Genomic DNA, 12,103 nt, shown 5'->3' with positions numbered 1-12,103 from the left:
GGAATAGTATTGTTTTTATTTTGAATTACATATGGGGGGGGCACCATAATCTTTTCAGTTCTTAGGGCCTTTAAAGGTCTTAATCCGGCCCTGCTTCAACTGAGACCGTATAGAGGGCATCAAGCAGAGAAGTAGAAAGTTGTGTTCTATTCTCAGTAACCCTCTGACCTGCTGTGTGACTTCTGGCAAATCATTTTATTTCTCCGGTCCTCAGATTCCCAATGTGAAAACAGGAATCAGAATTTTACCTTCCTTTGCAACTGCTTTGAGATATATGGATGAAAATCAGTATGTCAGAGATGAATATCACTACTGAATTTTAGTAAAATTAGTTTTGTGATGTATCCACTGCAAAGTGATGAATCCAATTAATCTATTCTGGATTTTGTTTAGCTAATATACAGCATATGCTTTTAAAATTTAAAGTACATGTTTTTAAGTCTGATTCAATAAAGCCCTCTTCTGTCTTAAATTCCTTTTCCTTACTTGAGAATATGATCACTTCAGGTGTACATTGGAATAAACTCAGAAGTTATCATGGAAGGAATGGTAGTGGATTATCACAGAAGGGAATGACCAGCAAGGAGATGGATACATGGTTTGTGACAGATCACTGGGAGGTCAGCTGCTGAGTGTGGGAAGTTAGCAATGGATTGAAAAGGCTTCTTAAAACTCTGCTATGATGTCACAGTATTCAGACATGAATAAATGGATTTTACTTACATTGTACTTGAGAAGATGGGGAAAACATAACTCAAGGTGAAAATACATATGAGCAGAAATAGCGAGAGGTTAAGCAACCGTTTGCAAAATAACCACATTAAGATTGCAGGTGCTTGGCTCTGCAAAATGTAAAGGGTCAGGCCCACAAAGGAATGCAGGGAAGAGAGGCCTAGAGACTCAATGGTATTTAGGCTTCCTACGTCCATTGATTTAAATGGAAGTTAGGCGCCAAAGGATCTGGGCCAGAGTTTCCTAAAAGAGGGCAATCCATGTCTAGCTGTCATTGTAGTAACAATACCAATGACTGGTCAACAAACTGCCTCTCACCTTTTTCCAATATGTTCTCAGCCTTGGTAGAGCTCCCTGAGCTGGAGTTGAACACTCGCTGGCTGCTGTGGGTTGGTCCAACCATACTGGGCCTGTGTGCCCTTCAGCTTACCTTGTTCTGAATGGGTGCAGCACTGTCTCATTCCTTGGCCTCTCTGGCACTTGCTTTTTTTAAATGAAAGCATAGATTAGGTAAAACAAAGTTCGTAACACTTTCCAACTTTCTCAGAGAAGTTATAAGTAGAGCTGGTTGGAAATGTTCCAAATTTCCAAAACAAAATTTTCAAACTTTTTTGTGGGGAAATTCAAAATTTTACTTTCCATTCCAATTCTGATAAGAGGAAGTTTTGAAATATTAGAATTTCCCATAGAACAGAAAGTCCAAGTTTTGACCAGCTCATGTTATAATCCCCACACTGATTGCCTCTAATTACCATGAGCTTTTGCACTCCGATTTGTCCTCTGTGCACCATTGAGGATCAGTGTGAAAAACAAGGTTAACTTTGTTAAGCTAAATCAATTTTGTGTTGAGTTAAATGAAAAAGGTAGAAAAATGTTCAAAAAGTGAAAACACATCCCTTTTGAAACCTCATAACCCCAAAACGGTTTATCCAATTAACCCAAAATTAAAAAAAAAATGCTACCAGGGAAGAAACTACATAAGAAATATTATGGAAAGTTAGCTTTTTCAGAAAGTTAGAGGGGAGAGTGTATCAAAAATAGCCCCATAATGGAAGCTAATAATTTCAATTCTGGAATCATTCAATGAGTGTCAATACTATAGTTATATTATAACTACACATAGAAAATCTACAGTAACATTACTAAGATTGCAAAAGCAAGCACTCAGAAGTTCGGAAATGCCACTCTGCGGATCTCTTTGCTAGATCAGGACCTTATGCTGAAAACATTTTTAAAACAAGGAGACAACTACTTATATCTAGGTAGCAGCTTAAATTTATGAGGCAACAGGGGAGCAGTAATATTCATTAACAATCATAGAATCATGGAATATTAGGGTTGAAAGGGACCTCAGAAGGTCATCTAGTCCAACCCCCTGCTCTAAGCAGGACAAATCTCCAACTAAATCATCCCAGCCAGGGCTTTGTTAAGCCTGACCTTTGTTAAGCCTGATTCTACCACCTCCCTAGTGTTAACCCATACCAGTGCTTCACCATCCTCCTAGTGAAAATGTTTTTCCTAATATCCAACCTAAACCTCCCCCACTGCAACCCCTCCCCCACTGCAACCATTACTCCTTGTTCTGTCATCTGCTACCACTGAGAACAGTCTAGATCCATCCTCTTTGGAACCCCCTTTCAGGTAGTTGAAAGCAACTATCAAATCCCTCCTCATTCTTTTCTTCTGCAGACTAAACAATCCCAGCACCTCCTCATAAGTCATGTGCTCCAGCCCGCTAATCATTTTTGTTGCCCTCTGCTGGACTTCAATTTTTCCACATCCTTCTTGAAGTGTGGGGCCTAGAACTGGACACAGTACTCCAGATGAGGCCTCACCAACATCAAATAGAGGGGAATGATCACATCCCTCGAACAATAAGAATGTATGTGCAAACAACTACCCTGACACTGATAAAATTATTTTTTAAGTACCAGGAACATAACTAAAAAGTACACATTTGTAAGCATTAAGTATGCTATATTTTAATACTATATTTTAATTAAAACATAATATTTTGAGGTTGCAATTGAAGTAGAAAGGTGTTAAAATATCTACTGCTAAACATTAGCTAGAACTCTTCAACGTCATCCCCTCAGCAATATGCTATTCTAATTTAAAAACCTGTTAATTAACAGATAAATCAACCTTTCACACAGTATGTAATAGATACAACTATTTCATAAAAGATGGATGAAGAGACACATGCCCTGCTGTGAAGTAGTTATTAGTTTCCTAATACAGTAGATGAATTCTCTCTGTGAGTATTGAAGAAATGCAATTAAATACTCAGAATAACATTTGATTAGATTGGTAAGTGTGAGTAATTATTGACAAAGATTTTTGTATTTTAAAAGAAAAATCTTTTATACTCTTTCTAAACTCACAAGTCAGTAGTTATCATAATGCCAATTTGGAGAGAGCTTCATGTTTTTTGTGACTGCTAAAGGTGAATGGAAACGTTGAGTCTACCCTATTAAATGCAGCTGCGATCCCAAACAGGTATTTGTAGTTGCAATTTCAGGAACGTGTATGTTTAAATTATTTTTTCTTATTTCTTTTGTAGGTCTGCAGAATCGCTGCCTAATGGCTGCCAACTTAGTGCTTCTGCCAACCATCTGAACGTGTATGAAACTGTTGGCGTTAGTAATAGTCATGATCAGGGCTTGAAAAATCCACCCGCCCACTGGTAGGTGGAAGATGGCTGTTAGGGACCATCATTTTATACTTTGATTAGTAGGTTTAGTTCTCGGGGTTGTGAGTATCTGGTACATTTTTCAAGCATTTACCTATGATCAGTGTCAGAATGGAAAGTCTGTTTATGGAGAAAAAGGAGGCAACAGGTGAAATCCTGACCCCATTGAAGTCAATGGCAAAACTCCCATTGATGTCAGTGCAAGATTTTATCTACAGTTTTTTATACTGTGTTGCACATTTCTCTAAGGTTCTCAGTGTTTTTATTTCATTGTTCAGGGAAGAAAAAATTTAAGGATCCATAAAATACTAAATAACCCTGGTGCAGGCAAACACTCTACCTTCTGGTCTTAAGGACTTGTGAGACAATTAGGGCTCTGGTGTGCTGATACCACAACTACCTATTATGCTGACCCGTATTGTCTCATCGATTCATTCCTTGTACTCCCCCATCTGTCTTCCTATATCCATCTCTTCTCTTTTACTTAAATTGTAAGCTTTTGGGGGGTAGGGACCATATTTTTGTACAGCACCTAGCACCATAGAGTCCTTGTCCATGATTGGGATTCCTAAGTGCTATGCTTATACAAATAAATAATAATAATAATAATAATAATAAACATATAATTAATATTGCCAGGTTGTTTATATGGTGAACAGCTATCTACTAATTCCCTTTTGTAGACAGATAATGTTACTGTCTCATCTCAGAAAGTAAGAGACTTGAGTTATCATAGGATCATAGAAATGTAGGGCTGGAAAGCACCTTGAGAAGTCATCTAGTTCAGCTGCCTATGCTGACGTAGGCCCAAGTATATTTAGACCCTCCCTAAAAGGTGTTTGTCTAACGTGTTTTTAAAAACCGCCAGTGACAGAAATTCCAGAACTTCCCATGGAGGCCTATTCCAGTTTAGTTAGAAAGTTTTTCCCAATATCTAACCTAAATCTCCCTTGCCTCAGATTAAGTCGATTACCACTGTCCTGCCTTCAGTGGACATGGAGAACAATTGATGATTGTCCTCTTTGTAATAACCCTTAACATATTTGAAGACTATCAGTCCCCCCCACCACCTTTTCTCAGTTCTCAACGAAACATGTCCAGTTTTTTTAACCTTTCCTCTTAGGTCAGGTTTTCTAAACCTTTTATCATTTTTGTTGCTCTCCTCTGGACTTTCTCCAATTTGTCCACTTCCTTCTTGAAGTATGCCCGCCAGAAATAGACAAAGTACTCCATCTGAGGCCTCACCAGGACCAAATAGAGCAGGACAATTGCCTCCCAGGTCTTACATACAACACAACTTTTAATACACCCTGGAATGATATTAGTCTTTTTTTTTTTTTGCAAGTGCATCATCTTGTTGACTCCCATTTAATTTGTGATCCACTAAAACCTTCAGATCCTTTTCATCTAGCCAGTTATTCACCATTTTGTAGTTAAACCTTTGATTTTTTCCTCCTAAGGGTAGTACTTGTCTTTTTTGAATTTCATCATGTTGGTTTCAGACCAATTCTCCAATTGTCAAGGGTTGTTCGGAATTCTAATCCTGTCCTCCAAAGTGTTTATAACCCGGGCCAACTTGGTGTCATCTGCAGATTTTATAAGCATGCTCTCCACTCCATTATCCCAGTCATTAATGAAAATATTGAATAGTACCAGACCCAGAAGAGATCTTTGTGAGGTTCCCCCAGTTTAATTGAAAATCATTGATAACTACTCTGAGTAGGTCTCTGAACCAGTTTTTCACTCACCTTATAGTTATTTCATCTAGCCCACATTTCCCTGGTTTGCTTATAGGAATGTTATGTGGGACTGTGTGAAAAGCCTTACTAAAATCAAGATATAAGTTATACCTGAACTTAGCTCAAACCACATTACTGTTAATCCACTTGGTCATTCCCAAATCTTCTAAAGTTAATGGCTAATAATGTAGTTAAATATAACAGTAATCCTTGTTGCATCATTAAAAACCTATCAGGAAGCAGGATGTTTAGAGTGATGGTATGAGAAGTGTAAAGAGAAGAGGAGAAATGGCAAATAAGAAAAAGGATTTCCTGTGTTACATATTGGGCACATTCACAATTCTCCACTGTATGTAAAATTATGTGCATTTCTCATAGTTGTTGCCATGGAAACTGCTGAAAACTGACCCATTGTATCAACGTGGAACATCTGTAGTATAAGGAAACCTTCGGTACTTTCAGATGCAAATCTCCGATTGAGGCCACTATCCAAGTGATGTTTCCACTTACTAACTAAATTCAGTAAAGCATCCTCACAAGACCCTGCCTTTTTAAAAAAATGTGTTGTATCAATTTTTAATATATTTATGGAACATATAAAACAAACTAATAAACTCAATACTAAAACCTTATGTACATGTATACCAAATGTTTGTAATGCTCCAAAACAAATTAAATAATAGTTTAAAATCTTCAAGCAGATGATTCAATGTTACTTTAAATGTATAAGAAGCAATAGATTGGAAAGTCCACAATTATTGAGTTAATAATATTTTCTCTCTTGTCCAAATGCATGTGCAGGGAAGACCAAAGGATTTGAAGCTGTTCTCTGAAATTATTCCTTTGAGTTACTTTCATAGATTCATAGATACTAAGGTCAGAAGGGACCATTCTGATCATCTAGTCTGACCTCCTGCACAGCGCAGGCCATAGAATCTCACCCACCCACTCCTATGAAAAACCTCACCCATGTCTGAGCTATTGAAGTCCTTAAATCATGGTTTAAAGACTTCAAGGAGCAGAGAAGCCTCCCTCAAGTCAACCATGCCCCATGCTACAGAGGAAGGCGAAAAACCTCCAGGGCCTCTCCAATCTGCCCTGGAGGAAAATTCCTTCCCGACCCCAAATATGGCAATCAGCTAAACCCTGAGCATATGGGCAAGATTCACCAGCCAGATACTACAGAAAATTCTTTCCTAGGTAACTCAGATCCCATCCATCTAATATCCCATCTCAGGGGATTTGGCCTATTTACCCTGAATATTTAAAGATCAATTACTTACCAAAATCCCATTATCCCATCATACCATCTCCTCCATAAACTTATCGAGTAGAATCTTAAAGCCAGATAGATCTTTTGCCCCCACTGCTTCCCTTGGAAGGCTATTCCAAAACTTCACTCCTCTGATGGTTAAAAACCTTCGTCTGATTTCAAGTCTAAACTTCCTGGTGGCCAGTTTATACCCATTTGTTCTTGTGTCCACATTGGTGCTGAGCTGAAATAATTCCTCTCCCTCTCCTGTATTTATCCCTCTGATATATTTATAGAGAGCAATCATATCTCCCCTCAACCTTCTTTTAGTTAGGCTAAACAAGCCAAGCTCCTTGAGTCTCCTTTCATAAGACAAGTTTTCCATTCCTCGGATCATCCTAGTAGCCCTTCTCTGTACCTGCTCCAGTTTGAATTCATCCTTTTTAAACATGGGAGACCAGAACTGCACACAGTATTCCAGGTGAGGTCTCACCAGTGCCTTGTATAACGGTACTAAAACCTCCTTATCCCTACTGGAAATGCCTCTCCTGATGCATCCCAAAACCGCATTAGCTTTTTTCACAGCCATATCACATTGGCAGCTCATAGTCATCCTATGATCAACCAATACTCCAAGGTCCTTCTCCTCTTCCGTTACTTCTAATTGATGCGTCCCCAACTTATAACTAAAATTCTTGTTATTAATCGTACTTAAGACAATCCAGTGTATTTTACATACATGGCTGTTAATATATCATGTCTTCTTTTGACCTCTTCTCTCTTGATATCATACATAACCTTTTCCATCGGACAACATGGGCATTTTGAAGAAATATCCAGACGTGTAAAATGCTATTTTATGAGAAATGGTATACATGCTGTGTGAAGGACCTAGTATACTATATACAGTGTTTAACATTTGTGAAATTGTACTGAATGACAAAGCAACTTCATGTTCCAGGCCTTTGACTCTTGGATGTGTATTTTTGTTACTGACTTAGAATCTGGTTTAGAGAGAAATCTGTAAATCTGAAAGTGCATGTTTGTTATTTAAGTTGGTAAAGGAGAAAATTAGTTTTCAATTACTGAGTGGCAGTCCATGTTTCCCCTCTTAGTCCAGGAGAGCTACATTATTTTTGTAATAGCTTATATTGTTGTATTATTATGGAAGCAATCTTTTTTGAGGAGAGAGAGCTATATCTGGTCTGATGTCTAAGCATAAATATTTGAAGGTCAGTTTGGCAATTTGTGGCTTTAAATAGTATCTTTGCAAGAATCCCAATTTTTTCTGTTAATTTCCCAGTTGTTTCCCATCCCCTCTCAAAAGAAACAGCAAGGGGATGATTTGATTGTTATTATGGAATGTTGAGAGAAATCATCAAAGTTGTTGCATGGACAATTTAAGTAAAATCCCACTATAACCTCTTACATAGCCTTCACCATTGTATCCAGTGTATCCATGTTAGATAATACACAGTCCTGATCAGTTCATTTCCTCACCTATTGTAACCTATTCTCATTTATTTTAGCATTGAGCATCAAGTAACATATAACTAAATAGTTACTTATGAATACAAATTTGCCATTTTCCTTTCGCTGCTGCTTTGCTATCTTGCTTTAGAGTCAAACACCACATAGTGTACATATGATGTGGCACAGACTCTATAAATGCCAGAGAGAACTAATTAAATCAAAATATAAAAAAGAAAGGCACCCAACCATATTTCCTGACTCTGCCATAAAAATTTAGGTCATGTTACATAGATACAACATTGCTTTCACAGATACCACTAAATGATGTTATGCTCTTATAATATATTTTAAAAATTAGTTGTTTAGTCCAGAAAGTGTTTCTGTACATCTAAATCTATGTTAAAAAAAATCAGATAAGCATTTAAGTGTTACTATTAACAGGATGTAAAAAAAGATCACCAACTTCAAAAATACTACTTAAATTAATTCTTCCCCAAAAGTAGTGAAATCCCTCTAAACTCTATAAACCTAAAATGTTTGGGAAAAAATCAGTTAGCCAAGGAAGAAATGTAATCCTAGCTTCCCCTCCATTGTTTAAAGGGATATTGCATAGAGGTTAAAGAATTTTGTGGACCGTAATGACAATCTGCTGCTATTGTTCTTCTGGTGTGATACTTTTTGCCAAATGTCTCATTACTAAGAGTGGACATGGTTTATTTCATTCTGTCAAACCAATTCTGTAAACTGCAGTAGAACATCACGTTTCCCCTTGGAATGGAATCAGACTCTTGTTGGTTTGGAACATGAAAATTATTAACAAAACATAAACACAAGCCCATTCTGTGAATCTTGTCCGGTATCTTGTAACGTATCGGAAAAATGTATTTTAAAAATATTTGTAACTCAGAATAAACAAGAATTTAGAGGAAAATATGCTCTTTACTATAAATAGAAATGTTTTTCTTTTAAGCATTTGCAAGTCAGTCTCCTGGCTTTATAACTTGTGTGATTAAATCTTTCTTGTTTTTGCTTCTGCCAAAAGGAGAGTCTATAGAATCATAATGTAACTAATATTTCATGAATGACATCTCATTGGAAAAAAGGTGGGTGACTTTGAGGTAGCTTTTACATAGCTTTTCAAAATTACAAAAACAAGTCCATAAATACAACAGTAATATATTTTACAATAGTAAGGAGTTCAGCATCTCAGAAACATCAAGTACATTAGAAAACTTGGTGTAAGTAGTCTCAGACAGAACTGCTGCACAAGAAGGGCCTGTGTCAACAAAGCAAAATTTACTGTCAGGGCCCTAACATATTATAGCAGTGTTTTTTTGTGTGTGGGAATGGTATTGAATTATTGTAACCATGTTATAGCACCAGATCCTCAGTTACTCTCAGGGCATACATTAGGAGGGAAAGGGAAATGGGGGTTTTCTCAATCCAGTGGGAGGCTTGGGTTTGGTTCAACCACATCCCCTGGCAGAAGTTAAACAACCTCAGAAGTAATCTGACTTGTCCCAAGAGCAAAGGCCTCGTATCACTGGAACACAGAATGCTCTGGCTGTTTGGTGGGGTGGGAGCAGATTGTTTAGAGCTGGCTCTCTTTATATCACCCAGAGATTCACCTCCACAGGGAGAATCCTTCAACTGCCCCTTTTGGATTTGATTCCTAGTCTATACATGTAAAGGCAGTAACAGTTTGGCATGCCCCAAATATGTCGTAAAATGGATCAGACCCTATCATATTAAAAGCACGGGGCCTCAACATGGAAAACTTTGCTGTGCAGGCAGATCCAAATGCTAAGAAACGCATGAGAATGAGGGGACTGATGATAATGTAAAAAGGTCAGAATAAAAGAAAAAGGAACAGAGAATGTTAGACCAGATGCCATTTCCTGTTCCTAAAATGTTCTGAGGTAAGAAAGTATGTATTTCCCCATTCTCAAATGTATACTTAGAGATAGGTTCACAGAGATGTCACCGATTTCAGTTTGCAATGTATCTATTTAGCTCCATTTCCCTTCAAAAATAAATTGACATGACCTATGTACCTGGAATCCTCACTATTCTATTATCTATTCTAATGCTGTAATGTGCTTATATTGTAAAACCAGTTACCAAGGGGCATTGAAGGGTGATTCATACCCCTTGAAGATTAAGTGCCTTACATCAATGTTTCGCTACAAGACCAACAGGTTACAAGATCTGCCCAAACTAGGACTCCCACATGGAAAAGGACAGTGCTCCCTAAGGACCTGATTCCCTTTTACTTCAGTGGGCTTTGGATCAGGCCTAAGAGCCCACTCTTGTAAACTGTTACTCACATGAGTAGTGTCATTGAAGTTAGTGAAACTACTCACTATTAGTCAGGACTACTCATTAAAAACTACTCACGTGAGTAACATTTTATATGATCAGGCTCTAATTGAAAAATATGACTGGCCTATGCCAGCTACTTTAATGACATTCACATTCACATTCAGGAACAATACATTTAGGAAAGTGAGGTCAGTTGGAACAGTTGTGGTGTTCACCTGTCTCCTGGTCTGGATCTTGCTGTGGATCAGTAACTAAAAAAAGAATGTGATCAGTCAACAAGTAAAAAAAGAGGGTCAGTAATATTACTGGACAGCACTCCTATTTATAGTCATGCTTTGTGTGACATGCAGAAGACATTTCCAGATAATATTAATTACAATTATTTCTATACAAAAGAATTGTAAAAGCAACAATGATGTTGTACTGAAATTTATTTACTTTTGATTAAATCATTCAGTTTTCTCTCCTGCTTAGAAAAAAGTCTCATGTACTTTTCTAGTTTGCTTTTTGAGATAGGAATATTTTCATCCAACTTTGTAATATTTCTGAGTTGATTTTCTTAGTGATTATTTTTAACAACAAACTCCATACTTGTTAGTGTGTAAAACAAAGTCCCATATTTCAAACCAGTAGGTAAATAGCTGTATTTTTTTAAGTGGCAGTATGGTCTACAGAACCTGAGTTCTAATCCTGGCTCTCTCATTGCACAGCCTTGGGTTACTTCTCCTTTCTGTCTCAGTTTCTCTAAATACAAAATAGGCATAATTCATGCTTACCTACATCACAGCTGTGTTGTAAGACTACGTGTTTGTACAGTACTCTGAAGCTGCAAAATACTGTACAAGTGCTGAGTAATAGTATTTAAACTTGTTCTTATCTGAGGTGCTTTCTAATTTTTTTCTTGCATTAATTTTTGAATTGTTTTGAGTTAGCTGAATGCTCATGAAAGGTATGAGCTTATCTTTTCTGTACTTTTTTCTACTAAAGAAATAACAGTGTAGGCTTTCCCACATTGTCCCATCAATGAGCCTCTGGAGGCACCAGAACAGGGTTGGGGTGATAGTGTAGTTCAAGTTCCATTACTTTGTCCTTATTCTCTTTGCTTTAACAACCAGAAAAGTACCCTTTAGTGCCAAAAGTACACGTTAGCCACTTTTAGTGTGATGGCTTTATTGTAACGTGAACACAGTAGGTGTAACATTGTCTAATTAAAATATGACCATGCAAATCATTGTTGCTACTGTTATATAATTGCAACAAATCTTATACAAAATGTAACATGTGCCCTGAAAGGGCTAAGTATTCTGCAAGATAAATGACCCAGAATCAATCTTTAGAGATATGTTAGAAAAGTATGCGAATGGTAATTAGGGCCATTCCATGGTAGATAGGTTTGCATTTCAAAGTTCTAGCCTATGTTGTTAGAAATTAAAGATGATACTAATTGTATGTGTGTACTCATATCTTGTTAAATGTTAGCCATGTAAATAGACTGTTCCTCTCTGTCACTACAGCTATTGATTTAAAGATCAAAAGGGAATATTAACATTTAGATGAATCTTAGGTGAAATAATGTCATTGTCTATAAGTCTCTTTAAAGTTTGTGATAGACTGCCTAATGGATAAATTGCCTTATGTTAATTTGTGTAGCTAATTACTAGTGATGCTTAGGAAATAGGTCTACTTCAAAATCCCCATAATTGCCTATTGTTCCCCTAAGGACTCCGACCTGTCAAAGAAGGCCTGGAGCTGTAAATAAAAGACCATTGAGTCCTGATCCTTTTTATCTCAGATCTGCTTGACGCTTCATGCAGGGGAAGCTTAAGCTATAAGGCTGAGATCTCCAGTCTTGACTGGATCTCCCTGAATATGAACATTGAACTATAACCTATG

At 37.2% G+C, this 12,103-nt stretch overlaps 1 long non-coding RNA gene across 5 annotated transcripts in view; it reads right to left on the bottom strand.

Moving 5' to 3' along the window:
• Positions 1-12,103, bottom strand: part of LOC119856591 — a 28,857-nt gene that overhangs the window by 7,242 nt on the left and 9,512 nt on the right. For 3 of the 5 annotated variants that reach the window (XR_006281847.1, XR_006281845.1, XR_005293357.2), the window contains one exon: positions 1,051-1,215. The exons of 1 other annotated variant lie outside the window; for it this stretch is intronic. This is a non-coding gene — a long non-coding RNA (uncharacterized LOC119856591). Of the gene's footprint in view, positions 1-1,050; positions 1,216-7,129; positions 10,462-12,103 lie in introns of those variants that run through there. One more of the 5 variants, XR_005293356.2, reaches the window with a different exon arrangement.

Source organism: Dermochelys coriacea, chromosome 6 (genome assembly GCF_009764565.3).
Source record: "Dermochelys coriacea isolate rDerCor1 chromosome 6, rDerCor1.pri.v4, whole genome shotgun sequence".
NCBI classification, from domain to species: Eukaryota; Metazoa; Chordata; order Testudines; family Dermochelyidae; genus Dermochelys; species Dermochelys coriacea.
This window is presented reverse-complemented; position numbering and strand designations above follow the sequence as displayed.